This window comes from Mustela nivalis (assembly GCF_964662115.1).
Source record: "Mustela nivalis genome assembly, chromosome: 2".
Taxonomy (NCBI): Eukaryota; Metazoa; Chordata; class Mammalia; order Carnivora; family Mustelidae; genus Mustela; species Mustela nivalis.
Window position 1 is genome coordinate 35,580,954 of NC_139021.1, and position 20,855 is coordinate 35,601,808.

Genomic DNA, 20,855 nt, shown 5'->3' on the forward strand with positions numbered 1-20,855 from the left:
GCCACAGGTAAGGAAGAAGGTGTAACTAGGTATAGCCCTGCTTCGTTTCTGACTCACCTTTTGGCTATGCCCATCTGGCTTCACTATGCCTCAGCCTGTTCACCTGTCCAATGGGAGGAGGAGGGGGTGAGATCGTTTGTTTGGTAAAATTCCCTGAAATCTTTGACGAAGGGTTCTTCAAAAGGGCGAGGGAGTATAATTATCCCTGAGCTATGAGGTATGTGGTTGCTATAAGTAGGGTCTGGAGTAGGATTGCAATGTCAGGTACCTGTTTACAGTGGGGCCTTGAGTGGTCCAGGAAAAAGCTTGTCAGAATTCTCTGGACATGCATTCAAGAGAGCAGAATTTCAGCCTTCCTGATGACCAGATCTCCTGTGTGGGCGCTGTCCATCCTGGAGTGGACTCCTCAGTGTGACCCGTTGTGGCAGCTGTAGATGAGGGCACATTCTGGGTCATCTCGAAGACTGGCCCAGAATATAATTAATACTGAAGCGGCATGGCCGCATGAGTACGTGTGTGTGTATGTGTATATGTGTGTGTGTGCACGTGCAGACACTCTCTTGCCAACTCGGCATATTGCCTTTAAAAGTACAGTAAGTAGGGGCCCCTGGCTGGCTCAGTCAGTGGCTCATGTGACTCTTGATCTTGGCATTGTGGGTTCTAGACCCACGTTGGGTGGAGAGATTACTTAAAAGTAACATCTTCAAAATAAATGCATTAGATAAAAATTCAAAATGGAACCGTAAAAATGCACCTAAGCCATCCCCCACAAAATCAGTTCTAGGATGGCGTGTGTCTGTGTGTTTTAAATCTAGCGGTGGTGTCCAGCAGCAAGGTGGACACCTTAGCCTGTGGCTGTCCCAGACTAATATGGGAGGCATCTGCCACGGGGACTGTGGCATCTTCTCAAAGCTGGGTCAGGGAATCACACTACTATTGGGGAGGCCTGGGAGCCAGAATGTTGGCCGGGGCAGGCTTTCCCACCAACCAGTAAGAACCCTCGGGGGCCTGGTCCAGGGATAAACATGAAAATGCGGTGTGCGACCTTTGTCAGTTATCACAGGACACTTAGGTAGACCCATGTGGGACTAACTGTTGTGTGGGACCGCCAAGTGTTCAGCTTTACCCAGGTGCGACGGTGACGTTTCTTTTCTTTCATCTGGAACACAGAATGGAGGGATGGGAAGACACAGCTAAAGACAAGGTTTCATTATTGACCTAAGCATACGAGACGCGCCGGGACTTGCCCCCTTCCTCCCCCTCTCTCCCACTGCTTTCAAACCTCTTCCCTTATTATTCTTGTTGGTCTAGGCAATGGGTTTTATTATTTTAGGCACCTGGTACAGAGTAGTTGTTCAACTGATACCCGGTGAATGCATGAAAACAAGCATTGGAACTTTCAGAAATCCGCTGCAGAGTAGCCTGGTGAAGGACATTGAGGTAGGAGCATGGCAGGTGAGCAGAAGGAAGGCAGTGGGGAGAGACTGCAGAGGGACGATCCCTCTCCTTCTTGGGCGCCCTTCATCTGGGCCCCGCTGCGTGGCTGCCTCCCCTGCCAAGAGCCTCCCACCCTGTGGGAAATGGATGTTGTGTTATCTGCGCAGGGAATGATGATTCTGCGCTCTGATGCCCTGGGAGGCCCTGGGACGCTAGACTGCCCCAGTCGGTCCATGCCTCCCCGGAACAGCAGGAGCCCTGCCCTGAAGGATTTGGGGATCCCCAAATCCCTGGTGAGTCCCGAGGGAACTTTCCAGATAGCAGAGTGAGGTTGTACAGAGCTTGTTTGCTGTTAATAATCTCAAGAATCAGAAAAAGGAAAGGTTTTGTTTTACCTTCACTTTTTTTTTTTTCTCTTTCCCTATGCTTTTGCTTTGTGTAGATCCAAGTTTCTGACCCAGGTTGTTTTCCTTGTCTGAAAAAATGCTTTTAACATTTCTTGCCAGGACGCTCTACCGGAACTAATTCCCTCCATTTCTGTATCTCTGAGAAAGTAGTTCTCCTTCACTTTTGAGGCATAATTTCACAGGGTACAGAAGAGTGAGTTTGTTTTTTTTCTTTCGACATTTAAACTATTTTACTTTATTCCCTTCTTTGCATGGTTTCTGAGGAGATGTCAGATAAATTCTTATCTTTGCTCCTCTGTAGATCCCCCCCAACCCTGGCTTTTTTCAGGATTTTTAAAAAAGATTATTTATTTATTTATTTGACAGAGACACAGCGAGAGAGGGAACGCAAGCAGAGGGAGTGGGAGAGGGAGAAGTAGGCTTCCTGCTGAGCTGGGAGCCTGATGTGGGGCTGGATCCCAGGACCTTGGGATCATTACCTGAGCCAAAGGCAGACACTTAACAACTGAGCCACCCAGGCACTCTTTTCAGGACTTTTAAAAAATCTTTGATTTTCTCTAGTTGGTAGATGATATGCCCAGATGGCTCCCCCCTTCCCACTCAATTTATTCTTTTTGGTGTTCTCTGAGCTTTTTGGACCTGTGGTTTGGTGTCTAATATTAATTTGGGGGAAATTCTAAGTTATTATGGTTTCAAATATTTCTTCTGCTCCTTTCCCTTTTTCTTTTCCTTTTGGTTTTTCCATTATGCATATGTTACATCTTGTAGTTATCCCAGAGTTCTCAGATACCCTGTTCTGGATCTTTTTTTCTAGTTTTTTTTTTTTTTTTTTTTTTTTTTTTTCTGTTTGCCCTTGACTTTGGGAGGTTTCTATTGGTATATTCATTTGCCAGCTGAGATAGTCTTTCCTTAGCCATTTCCAATCTAAAAAACTCATCAAAGAAATTCTTCATATCTGGTCAGTGTTTTTGTTTGTTTCATTGCCTGTTGGTGTTTTGGATCTCTAGCACTCAAAAAAATCTTTCTTAAAATTTCCATCTCTCTGCTTACATCACTATTCTTATAATGCTGGCTACTGGATCCGTTGGAACGGTCATCATACTCATAATAGTTGCTTTAAATTCCCAGACTGATAATTCCAACATCCCTGCCATAACTGAGTCTAGTTCTGATGCTCGATCTATCTCTTCACACTGTGCTTTTGTCTTTTACTGTGCTCTGCATGCTTTTCTTGGTAGCCAGAGGTGATGTAGCGGTGAAAAGGAATAGCCTTTTCACATACACACCTCCAGGTGTGTCGGGAGGCACAGCGTTCTGTAAGTCTTGGTTTTCTAGTGAGTTGGTGCCTAGAACTGGGAACTTTACAAGGGCTTCTCAGGGTTCCCTCCACTTTAGCTGAGAGACGGTGGCTGGAGGGCACTGGGGGTGGCTGTTTCATTGCCCATGTCAGTCAGGGTCTGACTCCCCAGCAAGTAAGGTTCTGGTTAAACAGTTTGTCTTTGAGCACAGCTTGTTAAGAAGAACAGAACGCTCTTAATATTTCAGAATGGTTCCTTGTCCTCTTTCCCTGCCAGAGCAGGAGGCATTTTTCCCCCCCTAATTTTCACTGTAAGAAACTGGTAGAGCTCCAGGAAGTAAGATCACAAGAGTGTAGGAGTCCCTGGACACTGGTTCCCCTTGAGTTTGTAACTCTCAGGGTTGTGCACACCGAGCTTCCAGCAGTTTCTCAGATATGGTTCGGGTTTCCCTCTCTCCGTCACTCCTGGTCTCTGTGGTTCCCAGGGAGGTTTCTGCTGCAAGTCATTTGGGATTCTCTGTATTCACCCGCCATTGTCTCCATTTCGCCGGGCAGCAGTTTGCCCGGTGACCTCACTTCTCTTATGGATCTGAAAAGAATTGCTAATATTTCAATCTATTCAGCATTTTCCTGGTTGCTAGGATGGAGTAGTGACTTCTCAGCTTCTTACATGCTGGAGCAGACTCCAGAAGTTCCACCCAGATGTTTTGAGATGTAAAGGAAGCTAATACATACTGAGCACCTGCCCTAAGTCAGATGCTCTACCTGATCCGTTTTGCATTTACTCCTTTCAACAATCCTATAGGGATAGGCCTCGTTCTCCCCATTTTGCAACTGAGAAGTCAAGATTTGGAGGCAGGAGACAGCTGGCCCAGTGCTCATGTATTCTCGCTCACTCCACAGCCCATGTCCATCCAGCTATGTCCTCATGCTGAAAACGAAGGAGGACTCAAGGGCAGAAACAACGTATGCATCAAAACCCATTTCCCATGTTTATAAAACCAGCTCAGACTATCATATTTATGGATAAAGGACCCTTTGTCTGATTTTATGCTAAAGATATCGGTGTTGGTAAAGCCCCCGGTTTTGAGTTGTTAGCATACTGCTAGACAAGGGCTCGGCATTTAATAAATTCCTGCTGAATAAATGAATGAACGAGTCTTCCGTCTCACCAAGGAATTCTTTTGCTGGGTCTGGCACTATGCTAAGTGCTTCGCATTCCTTATCTCATGTAATCCTCTTAACAATGTAGGAGAGGTGCAATTATTTTTCCCACTTTTACTGTCAGAAAAGGAACTTGCTCAAGGTCACAGAACTGTGCTTGTCAAGGTGGGGCTCAGCCCAGGTCTGCCAGGCTGCACAGTTCTTGCTCTCTATCTGGGCCGCCTCCCGACGGGTGGATGGGAGGGGCGTCCTTCCCATGGCCGCCTGGGGTTGGCCCGCCTCCCCGTGATATTCCCTCTAAGCCCCTCGCACCCACTGCCGGGCCTGTGCATCGGCTCCTCAGGCCCCCACATGCCTTCTCACCCAGCAGGCTGCCCCCAGACTCCAGCCAGGACCCCGCAGAACCAGCTAGATTAGCCAGTCAGGCGGAGGACAGGCTCAAGGGCTCTGCCCAGACTGACTCACAGCATGGTCCAGGCAAGCGTGGCGATGAGGAGGCGTTTGCCGTCTCTGCCTGGGGTGGACATGATCCCTTCTTCTCTTTCCTGCTCCAGAATGCTGGAAAGACAGAGCACCGGATTACAAGGTCAATGTCTGAGCCTGTGACAGGACTCATCCTTACCAGTTGCTGGCTGTGTCATCCTGGGAAAACCCCTTAATCTCACCAAGACTCAGTTTCCTCCTCCATCAGCACAATAATCACCATAAGGATAACAATCTCTATGTCTTGGGCTGTTGTGCTAACTCAGTGAGAGCAGGCAGAGGAAGAAGGTACTCTGTAAGGTGTGCTTTGACACTCCCTGTAAGTGACTCAGGTCCCAGAGCCTGGGACATGGGCTTTGCTACTCCGTGCTACACCCCTTCCTCAAGGGGAAGGGGGTGTCCTTCATACATCGAAGATATCCCAGGAGCTGGTATTCTATCTAGGTGGGATTTCTGACTGCAGTGGTTGAAATAGTAGGCAGTGGAAGATCTACACCATCCTAAGCTCTGCTGGCTGGGGTCACCTCTGTGGAGGAGTGGGGTTGGCAGCCTCTTTGAGGTCCCCACATCTTGAGAGACGTAAGCACACTCAACCTGTCCTTGCTGTCCTTGGATGTCCATGGATAACTCTCTCTCTACTTCCTGTACAGGTCCAGCAGTCCCTCTCTTTCCTTAGAGGGCAAGGTGACGTCATTTTGAATGACAGAGGGTCTTCATCCCTACTAATCATGACAAGACCTCTGTGGTGCCTCTTCTCCCCTGGGATAGCCAAAGGTCTGCTGGGAGCAGCAGTGGATTGGTAAGAATTGGTTAAACTCAAACTACATTCCTCCCATGCCCTCCAGACGCATGGAACCCCCCCACCCCCCTCCCCAAGTTAACTAGTCTTCCTCCTGGACCTCCTTCTCCACAAACTTTTGCTCGGATAGTCTGGCCGTCAGGGGCTGCTTGGGCAACAAAGCCTTCTGCTCTGAACCGAGAAGTTTAACACTTGACGTCTGGCACAGGATAGAGACAGCGCTGTGTGTAATACGGATCTCCTCATGGTCCTCCCCACAAGGCTTGCTCTTTCGAGAAGGCGTTTTCTTATTTCCCCTTGTTAAGAGGTAGGATCAGCCAGGGACATCCCTTGGTGTTGAAAAGGAGCTCTGAGGATAAACGTTCTGAGATCCTACTAGATTCTATTAGATCTATCAGACAGTAAGCAAGCATCCCTCTGGGATCTCAGTCCAAAGACAGTTGCCAAATATCCCAATGGTAAGTCAATATTTATGATCATGTTTGCAATTAAATGTGTGCGTGTGTGTACGTGTGTGTGTGTGTGTGTGTTTCTATTTGTGCACACCCCAGCCACAAGTTACCAGAGGATCCTTTATTGCCTCCCTCTGTTGGGGTCAGTGACTGAATCTCCAATGCCATTGCAGGTTAAAACACAAATAAAATGAAACACTTCACCTGTTAAGTCTGAATACTTCTTTATTTCTACTTTTAGGCAATAATCTTTCTCCTGTTACTAGGAATTCGAAAATGGTTGATTAAACCATATATTAACATCCAAAGGAAGAAACCCAAATTTATCTTTATCACTTGATCAAAAGTATTTTATATTCCTAGCTGACAAAACACCGCACTAATACTATCAATGCTCAACACGGGCATCTGGATATTAGTACATGATGGTGGTGGGCGAGAGTAGCTAGCTCAGGAGAGAGGCTCAGGAGAACAAAATGTCTAACCAACAAATATTCCTTTGAAGTACTCACTGAAAATACTAACAGTTTTGCAACTTTAAGATTGTTATCTTAGGACCTTATTTCAAGATTCATCAAGATCGTAGAATTTGCAACTAGACGGCACCTGAGGGATCATCTAGATAGTTCCTGATTTCACAGATGAGTACACTGGATTTGTATCAGCACTAAATAAGAAAAAAAAAATTCAAGAGGAGGCTTGGGTATATATATATTTGTTTTTAAAGACACCCTGAGCATTGTTTATTCATTCAGCTAAAATATACTGAGCACCTTCTATGTGCAGACACAGTACTAGGCACCAAGGATACTAGGGAAAGACATGGTCCCTGTTTTCAAGGAACTGAGATATACTAATAGGTAGGTATTACCATTCCCATTTTCTAGATGGGAAAACTGAGGTTCAGAGAGGTTAAGTCCAAGATCATATGGATGGATAGTAACAAGAAAGCAGGAATTCAACATGTGCCTATTAGACTGTATTATTTTTTTCTTGACTACATAATAAATTACCACAAACTTAGAGCCTTAAAACAATACCCATTTATTACCTCACACTTTCTATAGGTCAGAAGTTTCGGCTTGGTTTCACTCCATCCTCTGCTCAGGGCCTCATGAGGCTGAGATCAGGATGTCAGCCAGGACTGCAACCTCAGATGAGGCCCAGGGCCCTCTTCCAGGCTCCGTGGGTAGCAGAATTCAGTGCATTCTGGCTACAGAACCGAGGCCCTCAGTTCCTAGGGACTATACACACTTTCTGCCTTGTGATCCCCTTCACAACACACCACATTATTTCTTAGTGGCCACCAGGAGAGCATCAATGCTGCTTCATGTCTCTCCCTCCAGAGATGGCCTGGATTTTCTTTAGAGGTGTTCATCTGATTAGGTCAGGCCCACTCAGGATAATATTTCTTTCAGTTAACTCTAAGCCAGTCTTTAAAAATTTTTTTGTTTTATTAATTTTTTTCATCATGATAAGTGTCCTCTTTAATCTCTATCACCTATTTTACTCATAACCCCACCTATCTCTCCTCTGGGAACGATCAGTTTGTTCTTAGAGTTAAGAGTCTGTTCTTTGGTTTGTCTTTCTCTCTATATATTTCTTTTTCCTTTCCTTGTGGTTTTATTTCCTAAATTCCTCATATGCCTGAGATCATATAGTATTTGTCTTTCTCTGACTTATTTCACTTAGCATTATACCCTCTAGTTCCATCCACGTTGTTGCAAATGGCAGGATTTCATTCTTTTTAATGGTTGAGTAATATTTCATTTATATCTGTACATATACATCTTCTTTATCCATTCATCTATCAGTGGACACCTGGGCTGCTCCCATAGTTTAGCTATTGTTGATAATGCTGCTATATACACGGGGTGCATATATCCTTTTGATTTAGTGTTTTTGTACTTTTAAAGTAAACACCCAGTAGTAATTACTAGATCATAGGGTAGATCTGTTTTTTATTTTTTAAGGAACCTCCATATTGTGTTCCACAGTGGCTGCTCCAGTTTGCATTCCCACCAACAGAGCTGGAGTCTTACTTTTTCTCCATATCCTTGCCAACACCTTTTGTTTCTTGTTTGTTGATTTTAGCCATTCAGACAGGTGTAAGGTGGTATCTCCTTGTAGTTCTGATTTCCATTTCCCTGAAGAGTAACTTTTCATGTGGCTGTTGACCATCTGTGTATCTTCTTGGGAGAAATGTCTATTCTTCTCTTCTGCCCATTTTTAAAAACTGGATTATTTGGCTTTTGGGTGTTGAGTTGTATCAGTTCTTCATGTATTTTGGATATTAGCCCTTTATAAGATATGTCATTTGCAAATATCTTCTCCCATTCAGGGGGTTGCCTTTTAGTTTTATTGATTGCTTCCTTTGCTGTGCAGAAGCTTTTTATTTTGATGTAGCCTCAATAGTTTATTTTTACTTTTGTTTCCCTTGCCTCAGGAGATGTATCTAGAAAAAAAGTTGCTATGGCCAATGTCAGAGAAATTACTGCCTATGCTCTCTTCAAAAATATTTATAGTTTCAGGTCTCACATTTAGATCTTTAATCCATTTTTTGGAGTTTATTTTTGTGTATCATGAAAGAAAGTGGTCCAGTTTCCTTCTTTGGCATGTAGCTGCCCAGTTTTCCCAATACCATATTCATTCCTTCTTTGTTGAAGATCAATTGACCATATGCTTGTCGGTTTATTTCCATGTTTTCTATCCTTTTCCACTAACCTATGTGTCAATTTTTTATGCCAGTACCATACTGTTTCAATTACTACCCAGAAGTAGTAATATAACTGGAAGCCTCGAATTGTGAGCCTCCAGTATTGTTTTTCTTTTTCAAGATTGCTTTGGCTATTCAGGGTCTTCTGTGGTTCCAGGCAAATTTTAGAACTGTTGTTAGTTTTGTGAAAAATGCTGTTGATGTTTTGATAGAGATTTTTGTTAAATCTATAGGTTGCTTTTTATAGTAGAGACATTTTAACAGTATTTGTTCTTCTAACCCATAAGCATAGAATGTCTTTCCATTCCTTTGAATCATCTTGAATTTCCTTCATCAGTATTTTATAATTTTCAGAGTACAGTTCTCTCACCTCTTTGGTTAAGTTTAGTCCTAGATATTTTATTAGTTTAGGTGCATTTGTAAATAGGATTGTTTCCTTAATTTCACTTCCTATTCCTTCAGTAGTAGTGTATAGGAATGCAATAGATTTCTGTACATTGATTTTGTATCCCGTGACTTTATTGAGTTCTCTTATCAGTTCTAGTCATTTTTTGGTGGACACTTTAGGGTTTTCTGTATATAGTATCATCTTGTCTGAAAATAGTGAGAATTTTACTTCTTCCTTACCTATTTGGATACCATTTGTTTCTTTTTGTTGTCCAATTATTGTGGCTAGGACTTCCAATACTATATTGAATAAAAGTGGTGAGAGTGGACCTTCTTGTCTTGTTCCTAAAGCTCTCCATTTTTCCCTATTGGGTGTAAGTAGCTGGATGTGGGTTTTTCATATAAGGTCTTTTATTTTTTTTTAAGATTTTATTTATTTATTTGACAGACAGAGATCATAAGTAGGCAGAGAGGCAGGCAGAGAGAGAGGGAAGCAGGCTCTCTGCTCAGCACCACATTGTGGTGCTCCATCCCAGGACCCTAGGATCATGACCTGAGCTGAAGGCAGAGGCTTTAACCCACTGAGCCACCCAGGTGCCCCATATAAGGTCTTTTTAAATGTTGCAGTATGTTTTCTCTAGACCTACTTTGCAGAGGGTTTTTATCATGAATGGATGGTGTACTTTGTCAAATTCTTTTTCTGCCTCTTTTGAAATGATCATATGGTTTTATCCTTTCTCTTGTTAATATGACATATGTTGATTGTTTTGATCCCATTTGATCATGGTGTAAGATTTTTTAATGTATCATTGAATTCAGTTGGCTAATATTTTGCCAAAGATTTTTTGCATCACATTCATGAGAGGCATTGGCCTGTACTCTTTTCTTGTGGTGTCTTTATCTGGTTTTGGTATCAGGGTGATACTGGCATCATAAAATGAATTTGGAAGTTTTCTTTCTTTTTCTATTTTTTTGAAATAGTTTGAGAAGAATAGGTATTAGCCCTTCTTTAAATGTTTGATAGAATTCACCTGTGTACCCGCCTGGTCCTGGACTTTTTTTTTGGATGGGGAGGAGTTTTTTGATTACTGATTCAATTTCATTGTGGCAACTGGTCCGATGAAATTTTCTGTTTCTTCCTAATTAGTCTTGGTAGATTATGTTTCTAGGAAACTCTAAACCAATCTTAATTACATCTGTAGAATCCCTTCACCTTTACTATATAACCTGACCTATTCATTCTAGTAAAATCCCATCATATTCACAAGTCCTGCCCACATTCATGGGTAGGATGTGTACACCAAGGGGCAGGAATCTTGGAAGACCATCTTGGAATTCTGCCTCCTACACAGATGTCAGTGCTCACATATTCTTTAAACTACTTAATGCCTTGCCCCAATGTTATGGGTGTGGGTTCTGGGCCTAGGAAGACATACCAAAAAAAATCATATGATATAAGTGCAATGAAAGACCTGTATACAAAGTAGGAAGAAAAAATGGTTTACTATGCATAGGTGGTGAAATTGGTGGGGAAATATTTGAGGGAAACTTCAAGAAGTGGTATTTCACCTGGCTGTTTAGGAAAAAATAACATGCCTTTGCATTTTTGTCTCCACCACCTAGCACAATCTTAAGGCACCCAGCAAACCCTTGTTTGATAAATGTTTGTTAATGTGAATGGCCATGTAAGTGTTTCCTAGGCAGAGAAAAGGAAAAGAACATTCTAGGTAGATGTAATTTCATGTATAAAGGCCCAGAGATTTGAAGTCACATGTTATATTCAAGATCAGTTAGAAGACCAGATTCTTTAAACATGCAAGGTAGTATGTGGCAAGAGAAGAACCAAACAATGGGACCAGAACATGGAGGGCCTTGAATATTGTGCTAAGGAGGCAGGACTTTATTTGTAAATAAAGGGGAACACTGGAGAGTTTTTAAAAAGTGAAAAGAATGAGATTTGTGTTTGAGAAAGTTAGAACACAGTATGAAGACTGGTTTGGGGTGAGGATTAGAATGGGTGAGAGGGAGGATAACCCAGGGCTGTAGAAGTTAGGGCTGGGTGGTCTCGTAGTACAGGTGAGGAAGGGGAAGAGCTACACTAAGATAATGGCAATGTGATGGAGAAGAGGAATGGCTTCTGAAGCTGGGAGCAGATTTGACAGAATAGCATGCCTGATGGATTTGAGGAATGAAGGAGTCATGGAGGATAACCTGAGAATGACTCCAATTTAGGATGTGGGCAAATGGTGGGACCATCAATTGAGCTTGAAGTCTAAGAGAAAGAATACTTTTGAGGAAGAGAAGGAAGGGTTAGTAGTGATGGTGGGAAAAGGGTGGCTGTTGATAACAAGGATATTTGGGGACTTGTTGAGTTTGAAGTACCTGTGGAATATCCCAGCAGAGAAGTCCAGATAGGGACAGTTGAGCTCTGGAGCTCAACAGAGCTGGATACACATTGGAGTCTCCAGCTCCTGCGTGAGCCATCAAGTCCAAGCAATGGATAGTCACAGAGGGACAGGGTGTAGAGTAAGAAAATAAAGAAGCTGAGGATAAAACCATGAGTCCCTAGCTGCAATGTCAAAGGAAGAAAACACGAGCTGGAGGCAAATGCTCGTGAGACTCTGAGGGGACTGTGGCTTTGGGGATATATAGGGCAGAATACAAACAAGGAAGAAAGGAGGGGCTGCTTCATCATCAGAAGGAATTGTGCCCATGAAAATCTTTGCTGGTATTTCACTGGCTTGAGCTGTAAAAAATACAGAGAGGGCAAAACCCACCACACCATGCGTAATTTAAATAAACACACAACTCTAAGTAAATTAGCTGGTAGAACAGACTGTTGCAGATTTCTTAATTGGATTAGGAAATCCTTGTTTTAACTGAGGTCTCTCTCCTTTTTTTTTTTTTTTTTTGATGAAAAAAAAAAAGAACTTTGAATTAAAACACATTATTCTCCTTTGATCTCTCTAATGAAGAGATTTGACCCAAGTATTCATCAGCCCTTAATGAAAATCAGTGGTGTTCCTGTTAAACTTTCCACGGTTTGTTTTCTCATAACTCGAAGAACAAAAGAGGATCTTTCATAAGATCATCAAGGGTAAACAGAATTTCCCAAGAAGAGAAATCACTGTGGAAAAACAAAATTTTAAAAAGGGACAGATGCATTTCTGTTCAGTTTTCCTTTGCCTGTGCTCAGACCACACCAAAGAAGCAACAAATGTCAGGAGTTGCTTGGCCCCACCCAACCATGGATGTGCCTCAGACTTATCCAAAGAAGGACAATATACTTAATTGGAAAATATATATAAAGATAGAATCAACCTCGTGCATGTCAATTCATCACCATCTCAGACCTCATTATCCACAGCGGCTGTCCAAGGATAATGAGTTAGTCAAGGCCCAGTCTCACTAAAATGTAGAGATTCAAGTGCCAAAAAGTAAATCTCTCCCTGCTCTCTCTTCTGCTCCCTGGAGTCTGATGTCTTGCTGTGTGGCTGGGCAGGTATTCACATTCTTGGTGACTTGGAGGAGGCAGAAGCTTTGGCAGCGAGGCAATAACACGCACCACACAAACACACTCGTTTTGGTCCTCTCCAATTCCCTGAAGCAGACTTGTTTACTTCAGTCAGAATGACAGACCTTTATGTTCTAGAATGAGGCTGAGAATGTTTCTGTGAAATGATCCTAGCTCTCTGCTAGTTAGCAAGTGGCTGCTGTGACTGGGCTCACAGGGGATGACAGAGGGGTGAGAACCTTGAACCATGGGCCAATGACATGAGAAACAGAGACCTACCCAAGGACAGAGGAAGACCCAAAGAAGGATGGCCGAGACAGCCAAGGATGGGAAAGGCCAGCAGTTCCGCAGCCTGTCTGAACAGAGGGCCCAGGCCATTAGCCCATGAGTCAGAGCAGAGGGGAACCAAAGAAGAAAGCCCATGAAATTGGAAAGAATAGAAAAAGACAAGGTATATTCTTAGAATGAAAAGCCACACACTCTTTTCCTCCCCTCCCCAGCCTGACTAGCACTCTGCTTTCTGAAGCTCTTGGGAAAGGTGTCCCAATATAGAAATGCTCTCTGGTCTATCTGTTCATAAGGAAACCAGTTTGTCATTCCAACTGAAAATGTATGTGAATGTCAGCAGTAAATTATTTCTTATGCAGAAGTGAAGTAGTTTGGGTCTGAGTACTTTTATCCCCTGCCATGGGGACATTTGAAGTTAAAGCAGAGGTGAAAATGTGCAATGGTATGAGCACAATCAAATGGGGCCCAAATCCTGGTCCTATACCACTTATGGGATGACTTTGGCTAGGCACTTAATTTTTCTCAAACCTCAGTCTCTCATCCATATAGTGGGAATAGTGATATCCCAGACCAATAATCCTGTATCAGCAATTCTGAAACCCAAAATCCTCTGCAAAACAGATAGTTTTTAAAAAGCTTACAGGAAATTCAGTTGCCCCCAAACCTGATCTGAATTGATGTGACACCTTGTATAGTCTTAGTTATCCCATCAAACATGATTATCCATATTTTTGTTGCAGAAATATTAATTTTTTAAAAATATTTTATTTATTTATTTGACAGAGAGATCACAAGCAGGCAGAGAGGCAGGCAGAGAAAGAGGAAGGGAAGCAGGCTCCATGCTCAGCAGAGAGCCCGATGCGGGACTCGATCCCAGGACCCTGAGATCATGACCTGAGCCGAAGGCAGTGGCTTAACCCACTGAGCCACCCAGGCGCCCCAGAAATATTAATTTTTGATGATGAATGCTGCCCCAGGCCTTTCTAGGGGATATTTTGAAAAATGTGGAATATGCAGATTTGTCTTTCAGAAATCTGAACAATTTGAATTCTGAAGCCTACTGGGGATCTGGATAGAATCTGGATATAATGTATGTGAGATGCTTGTCACATTACCTGGCACGCCATAAATGCTCAGGAAACATAAACTAGACTATATTATTAAAAACAAACACACATATAAAGAAGGAATGATTCTGCTCTTGTTGTTGGCACTCTGGAATTCACTCTGGAATTCCCCTTCCAGGGGAAACACAAGACTGAAGCTCTGACTCCCCTTCATCAGCCCAGTTGGGAGAACCCACATTCGACAAGGAAATTACCTCTGGTGGGAGGCTTATGCACCATGTTCTGGTTGGTGCTATGGAGTTGACACCAAGAGCGTAAAAAGCCAAGGAAGAAAGTTCCAAATGCACAACATCCAAGCATTACAAGAATAGGAAACAAAAGAAGGTGGTGGGAATTGCTGGGTCTCAGTTTCTTCATGTGTAAAATGGGCAAACAGTACATACCAAAAAGTTCCATCACGGTGGCAAAGCACTCAGTGTGGAGCCTGGCACAGAGAAGATGCTCGACAAATGATAGGTAGACAGGTGCCTGTACCCACCATGGATCGTGAATGACAAAGAAAGCTGAGGTGATGACCCGGTCCAGTTCTGTCTGCCCTGAATTGGCCAGGGTGCCCGCAAGGAAAGATTAAAGATTTATCCCTCCCGTGAAAGTGAGGCAAAGAGGGCCAAGCAGAAGGGGCTAGCATTCCTTGAAGAGTCCTAAGCCCATGGTGGACGGCACTGAACCTGGCTTCTTCTCTGCCCATGAGATAGTCACCTGGGCCTCTTTTGGGGACCTCTGATTCAGTAGGACCATGGTATATCATCAAAGGTGGGGATTACAAGGTGATTTGTGGACACACAGTCAATAAAGCTCATTCACTCCTTGAATCTAAGTTTTAGCAGGATTACCGAGTCCCAGTTTGACTCTAAGTCTTATAAAAGGACTAATTTTAAAGTGTACTCAGGAGAAAAGGGTTTTTTTCTGTCCAAGTGAATCCTTTCATGAAGGAGACCATTCACCCAAATTATCACCTTGTCCTCATATGCCCGCATCAGCACACGAAAAGTAAACAGTATTTGTTACAGAGGGTAGCCTCAAGATTATCCATAGCCAATGCCTGGTTTTCTGTAGTTAGAGACTTTGACCTACATAATCACATTTTTTTCAGACCTGAGCCATGGGGCTTGAGAAATGTCAGGTGTGAGATGTTCTCAACCTTGTGGCATTCCTAAGCACAATTATGTTCCACTTTCTGTCCATTTTGACTGGAAGGGAGGATCTTCCCCATTCCCACCCTCTTATAGACCTCAGGACTCAGCTTCTCATTCCAGGTGAGTCACAGCAGTATTGAGAACACACCTTCACAGAGCCTGTCCCCCACCCCATCATGAAGAGGCTTCCCAAACCATCCTTTGAATGGTGCCTGTCCCTGAAATCACTCCCGACCCTTGAGAGCAAGACGGAACAACAGGCAGACTGGCAGCATGACCAGCAAGGCTGGGGCAACTGAAGAAGGAATGGAAAATAAACACAAGAGAGAGAAAAGGGAATTCTTTTAGAAATAATTTGACATTTGATTAGTTTCTTAAAGCATCAAAGTATAAAATATTTATGAGTCCATACTGGTATGAATAAATGACCAAAAAGCATTTACATGTAGGAGAAAGGACATATCTTCCTTATAAATAAGAATTCCATTTAATACATGTGGAAAAAATGAAGAAATCAGAAAATTGCCACTAGAATACCACGGTAACAGAGCTGCAGGCAATCCACTGATGGGAGCTAAAATTAGCAGGCAAACTTTGAAGAGAAACTGGATATTTGCATAGTCTCAAAGTAGTCTTCTCATCATAATTATTAATTACGAAGAGAAAAAGAGTAACTTCACAGTGGGGAATCCCAGCAAACACCACCCTATCCAAATGATTGAGGTTCCCATCATCAGTATTAAGACACAACAATGCATGTAAAGAAAAGTAGGCTTGCCAAAAATGCATAATTTCAGCTCAACCATAAGAATACGTTGAAGCACCTCGAATTAAGCCACGTTCAGCAAAATAACTAATCAGTGCTTCCAAACTGTCAAGGTCATAATAGGCAAGGAAAGACAGAGAGAGGGGCTGTCAGAGATGGGCTCCCACACTACCCCTGGCCACTAGAGGCAGCGTGGGGTTATCTGGATTGGGGAATGGACCAGGAAAAGGACCCTTGTGGAAAAGCTGGTGAGATGGAAACAAAGTCAGTCACTTTGTTAATATTGTCCTTGTTTTAATTTCTGAATTTTGATCATTGTACTGTGATTATTGCTAGATGTGAAATTTGGGGACGCCAGGGAAGCCAACAAAGGAACACTCTGTATTATTTGTGCAAGTTTTTTCAAAGTCTAAAATTATGTCAAAACTTTTTTTTTTTTATGTCAAAACTCTGTGCATTGTTGAATAACCAATTTGGTATTATTTCTATTGTGAATTCCATATTGGGGATGGGGGAGAAAAGATGAGGTACTATGTCCATTTCTAGGCTCAGGGCCTGGAAGTACTGCTCTGGGCAAACTGGCTTTGTCCCTGAAAGGTCACCAGGCAGTTCGGTTCCTCACCCATCCCATTTCTTCCCACCTCAGAGGCCAAAAGAACCTAGAAACACCTGCTACTGCATCACCACACCCTCTTCCAGGAGCTTGGGCCCCTGACCCCCAAGGGTGTGGCCCTACTTTGTGGTGTCACTAGGGCAATCCCACCAGACTAGAACATTCCACCTGAATTCCAGAGACAGGCTTGGGGGCAGGTCATTTCCTTAGTGTAATAAGAGAACCTGTTTTGCAGGCTGTAATAATTAGATGAGATAGTCTGTGGTACAACACAGGCAGATCTTGAAAAAATTATAGGAAGTGCAATAAACCAGACACAAAAGGATAAGTATCCTATGATTCCACTTATAGGAGGTACCCATAAGAGGCAAATTCATACTGGCAGAAAGAACAGACATTATTACCAGGGCCTGGGGGAAGGGAGAGATGAGGGCTCCCTGCTTAGTGGATACAGAGTGTCTTTTGGGATGGTGAAGTTCTGGAGACGAGTAGCTGTGACGGTTGGTCTTAAAACAGGATGAATGGCCTGAATTGTTCACTGAGAAGTGGTTACAGTGGTAATTTTTAGGTTATGTATATCTTACATGATGCAAAAAAAATTTTTTTTTAATTAAAAGAATTAACTGAGATGATAAAAAAGCTCCCAGAAAGCCCCGGCCTATGGCGGGTACTCAGAGACTGTTTGCTTCCTCCCTCACTCAAGTTTTAAAAAATAGAACTATCACATAGTTGTTCAATGTGATTTTTTTAAAAAGATTATCTTAGAGAAAGAGAGGGCATACATGCGAGTGGGGGGAGCGGCAAAGGTGGAGGGAGAGAGAGAGACTCTCAAGCAGACTCCCTGCTAAGTGCGGGGGCCCCATGTGGGGCTTGAGCTCAAGACCCTGAGATCATCAGCTGGGCCGAAATGGAGAGTTGGACACTCGACTGACTGTGCCACTCACGTGCCCCTCAGTGTGATTTTCCACCATGGTGGCCACATACGATTTTTATGACTAACCACATTCTTAACTCCGCAATGGCCTGGTTTCCAACATTTATTTTTTGTTCTAGGCAACATTAAGACTGCATGAGGAATTTTTTTTTTTCATAGTTAAGTTTGAATGTCCCGTGAGAACGTTTGTGTCTACAATAAAAGGTAAAACTAAGCTGCCTGCGCCCTTCACAACGTCCCTGGGAGGACATGTGACCACGGCCACTGGTGCAACTTTACTAGTAAGTTTGTGGCTAGACCGCACATCTCTTGCTCAGTTAAGTCACGTCCCTTCCCACATTTGCCCAGTCCCTTTCAGCCTTCTCCCGACCTCCACTGCCACGAACACTGCCACCACTTCCAACCACGGATGTCCGAGCCATGCAGGGAAATAGTTTCATACCTGGACTCCCAGACTAGGTTTGGCATTGCTTGTGCAGACATCACAGCTGAACTTGAAAGTCCCTCTTAGAGTTAGTGCTGTCCGGGCATCTTCGTGCTGCCAAGCGTGTGGCCAAACTCCACCAATACTCTGAGCTCTGGCTGGTGTCTCATTGCCCTTATCACCATGGTTCCCCGCTGCCTGGCAAGACTGTAACACTCAGCCTTTCCTTAAATGAGGCTTACCGTGCAGGGTCCTAGGCTTGGACGCCGGGGTGAGGTACTGTCTTGCAGAATAGTTCTGTTTGATGGTTTTCTGTGGTGGAAATTTGTATTGTCCCACATTTTAGGTTTGGTTTTGTAATCACTGATTATATAATGAATTCTGATCCTGTGCCTGCAAAATCATCTGCACTGTTAAAGACACAGGAGAGAATTCAGCTGCTTTAGAACACGCAGACATGGAAACTGCATTTGAGCCTCCCTCCTCTCCACCCTCCCTGTTAATCTCAAGAAAGATCAGTCTCACATCATACTACAGTCTGGGGGAAAATGGGATGGCAGGGGCACAACATGGTACCTCTTTCACTTTTGCACAAAGAGTGGTAGATTCCAGAAGGATTTGAAATGTGCTGTTGTCAAATGCACAATACCTTTAGTGGGGCTAACTCAACCTGCCTCAGTCATCTCTTGAAAGCCTTGACTTCAAGATTAGAGTTGCCTGGGGCACCTGGGTGGCTCAGTGGGTTGAGCCGCTGCCTTCGGCTCGGGTCATGATCTCAGGGTCCTGGGATCGAGTCCCGCGTCGGGCTCTCTGCTCAGCAGGGAGCCTGCTTCCCTCTCTCTCTCTCTCTGCCTGCCTCTCCATCTGCTTATGATTTCTCTCTGTCAAATAAATAAATAAATAAAATCTTAAAAAAAAAAAAAGATTAGAGTTGCCAGGTAAAATACACAGCTCCCAGTTAAATTCCAATTGCAGATAAACAGTGAATCCCTTCTTAGTGTAAGTATGTCCCACATAGTATCTGGGACATACTTACACTAAAAAAATTATTCATTATTTATCTGAAATTCAAATTTAGCTAGGCATCCTCTTTTTTGTGTTTGCTAAATCTGGCAACCCTCTTGAGATCAGACTCTCATCATTGTCCTATCCTTCAGGTCTGCCCTTGTGGGACTCTGATAATTCTCCTTCTGCCAAGAAGCCTGAGACAGAATGAGGCAAAGGAAGAATCTTAAGTACGCTTGGCTTTTTGTTCTTATCTAGCTCCAGGTGTCACAGATCTGCATTAAATTCATAAATAAATTAAAACCTTTCATTGGACAGCTGAGGTTTAGTTCATTTTTATCATGAAACTTTAGCAAGATTGGATTCTATTGAGAAGAAAGATGGCGTGAAGAAGAATGATCTAGGGATCAAGAGACCTGGTCTGTTACCCCAGGCAAGTGAAACCTTAAAGGGTTAGATTAAATGACCTCTGAAGTCCCTTCTAGGGCTAAAAATGTTATGACTCTAGCTTCAAAAGGTCTGAAACTGCTGAAGCATGTTATTGAAATCACAATCATAGATGGAAACATTCTTAAACATCAGGAAGTTTATATTTATGCTGAAGATTTTTAATAAGTTCCTTATCAAATATCTATCTGAGAAGAGTACAAATCTTGACATCCTCAGAACTGTTGCTATTACATTAAATATTTTATGCAAACTTTTTACTTAATTAGTATTCAGGAACAAGATTTGCCTGTCAGAATACTCTAACAGAATTTTCCACGTGTCTCATGTTCTTAAGTGATTTTGGTAAAACCCAGCAATCTAAATTGAAGACTTAAACATGGACTCAAGTCATTAGTAGTCACTATAAGGAGAGATCAATATGATCTTGTAAGAAGAAAGATATTTAATGGAAACTTTCTTTTTTTTAAGATTTTATTTATTTATTTGAGAGAGAGAACATGTGCAGGGGGAAGGGCAGAGGAAGAGGGAGAAGCAGACTCCCCCCTGAGTAGGGAGCCTGATGTTGGACTCCATCCCAGGCCCCCGAGATCAGGATCTGAGCTGAAGGCAGTTGCTTCACCAACTGAGCCACCCAGGCTCCCCAATGGAAACATTCTTAATGTAGACCCAAAGTACATGCTGAGGAAAAAAGCACTTAGGTGAGCAAACAATTCATTCTTCCCAAGCAGATTCAAAAGACATATTGATCACATGGTCCATCCCATATACTACTCTGGTCTCCACCTCCATTTTTATGTTTATAGCTTCCAAATCTCCATGTCCACATTTCTCCTAAGTTTCAGAACCAAATTTCCAACTCCCTGCTAGAAATCTTCACCTAGGTGTTCCACAGGCATCTCAAACTCAGTAAATCCAAAATAAAGTTCCTATTATCTTCACCCCACAACCTGCTCTGTAGATCATCTCAAACTTGGTTAATGGTATTGTTATCCACCATTGTTATTAGCACAAGCTAGAAATCTGGTAATTACCTCCACCCTGAGTTAACAGGATACCAGTCCACTCAATTCCATCTTCTAGATGTCTCTGGAATCTCTGTCCCCTTTACCCGTTCCAAGGCTATGGTCTAGTTCAAGCACTCTCTTGTGGACTCCTGCTGCGAGCTGTCCTCAGACTCTTTCCACCCATCTGACAGATCTCACATATGGCTCCAACATCCTGTCCTAAGATGGTGCTGCTCAGGACAGCTGTCCACTTCTTGGAGAAGACCATCCCAACTCTCACATGGTAAATGTGGCCTTCTGACTTCTGACCCCAGCTACTACTCCAGCTTCATCTCCTTTCTCAAATCTCTAACACCCAGCAATGCATCATTTCCCTGGACCAGTATCTCCTTCCTTGCTTGCCTATCCTGATCCTTTTATGGAAATATGCCCCCTCATCTTCTCCAGCTGCC

At 43.2% G+C, this 20,855-nt stretch overlaps 1 long non-coding RNA gene across 2 annotated transcripts in view; it reads right to left on the reverse strand.

Moving 5' to 3' along the window:
- The window catches only part of LOC309860539, a 36,138-nt gene extending 17,834 nt beyond the window's left edge, over positions 1-18,304 (reverse strand). For both annotated transcript variants that reach the window (XR_014309432.1, XR_014309433.1), the window contains exons 1-4: positions 17,963-18,304; positions 4,771-4,863; positions 1,127-1,159; positions 269-428 (exon numbers count right to left, since the gene is read on the reverse strand). This is a non-coding gene — a long non-coding RNA (uncharacterized lncRNA). The remainder of the gene's footprint in view (positions 1-268; positions 429-1,126; positions 1,160-4,770; positions 4,864-17,962) is intronic.
- Positions 18,305-20,855: the final 2,551 nt, after the last annotated feature.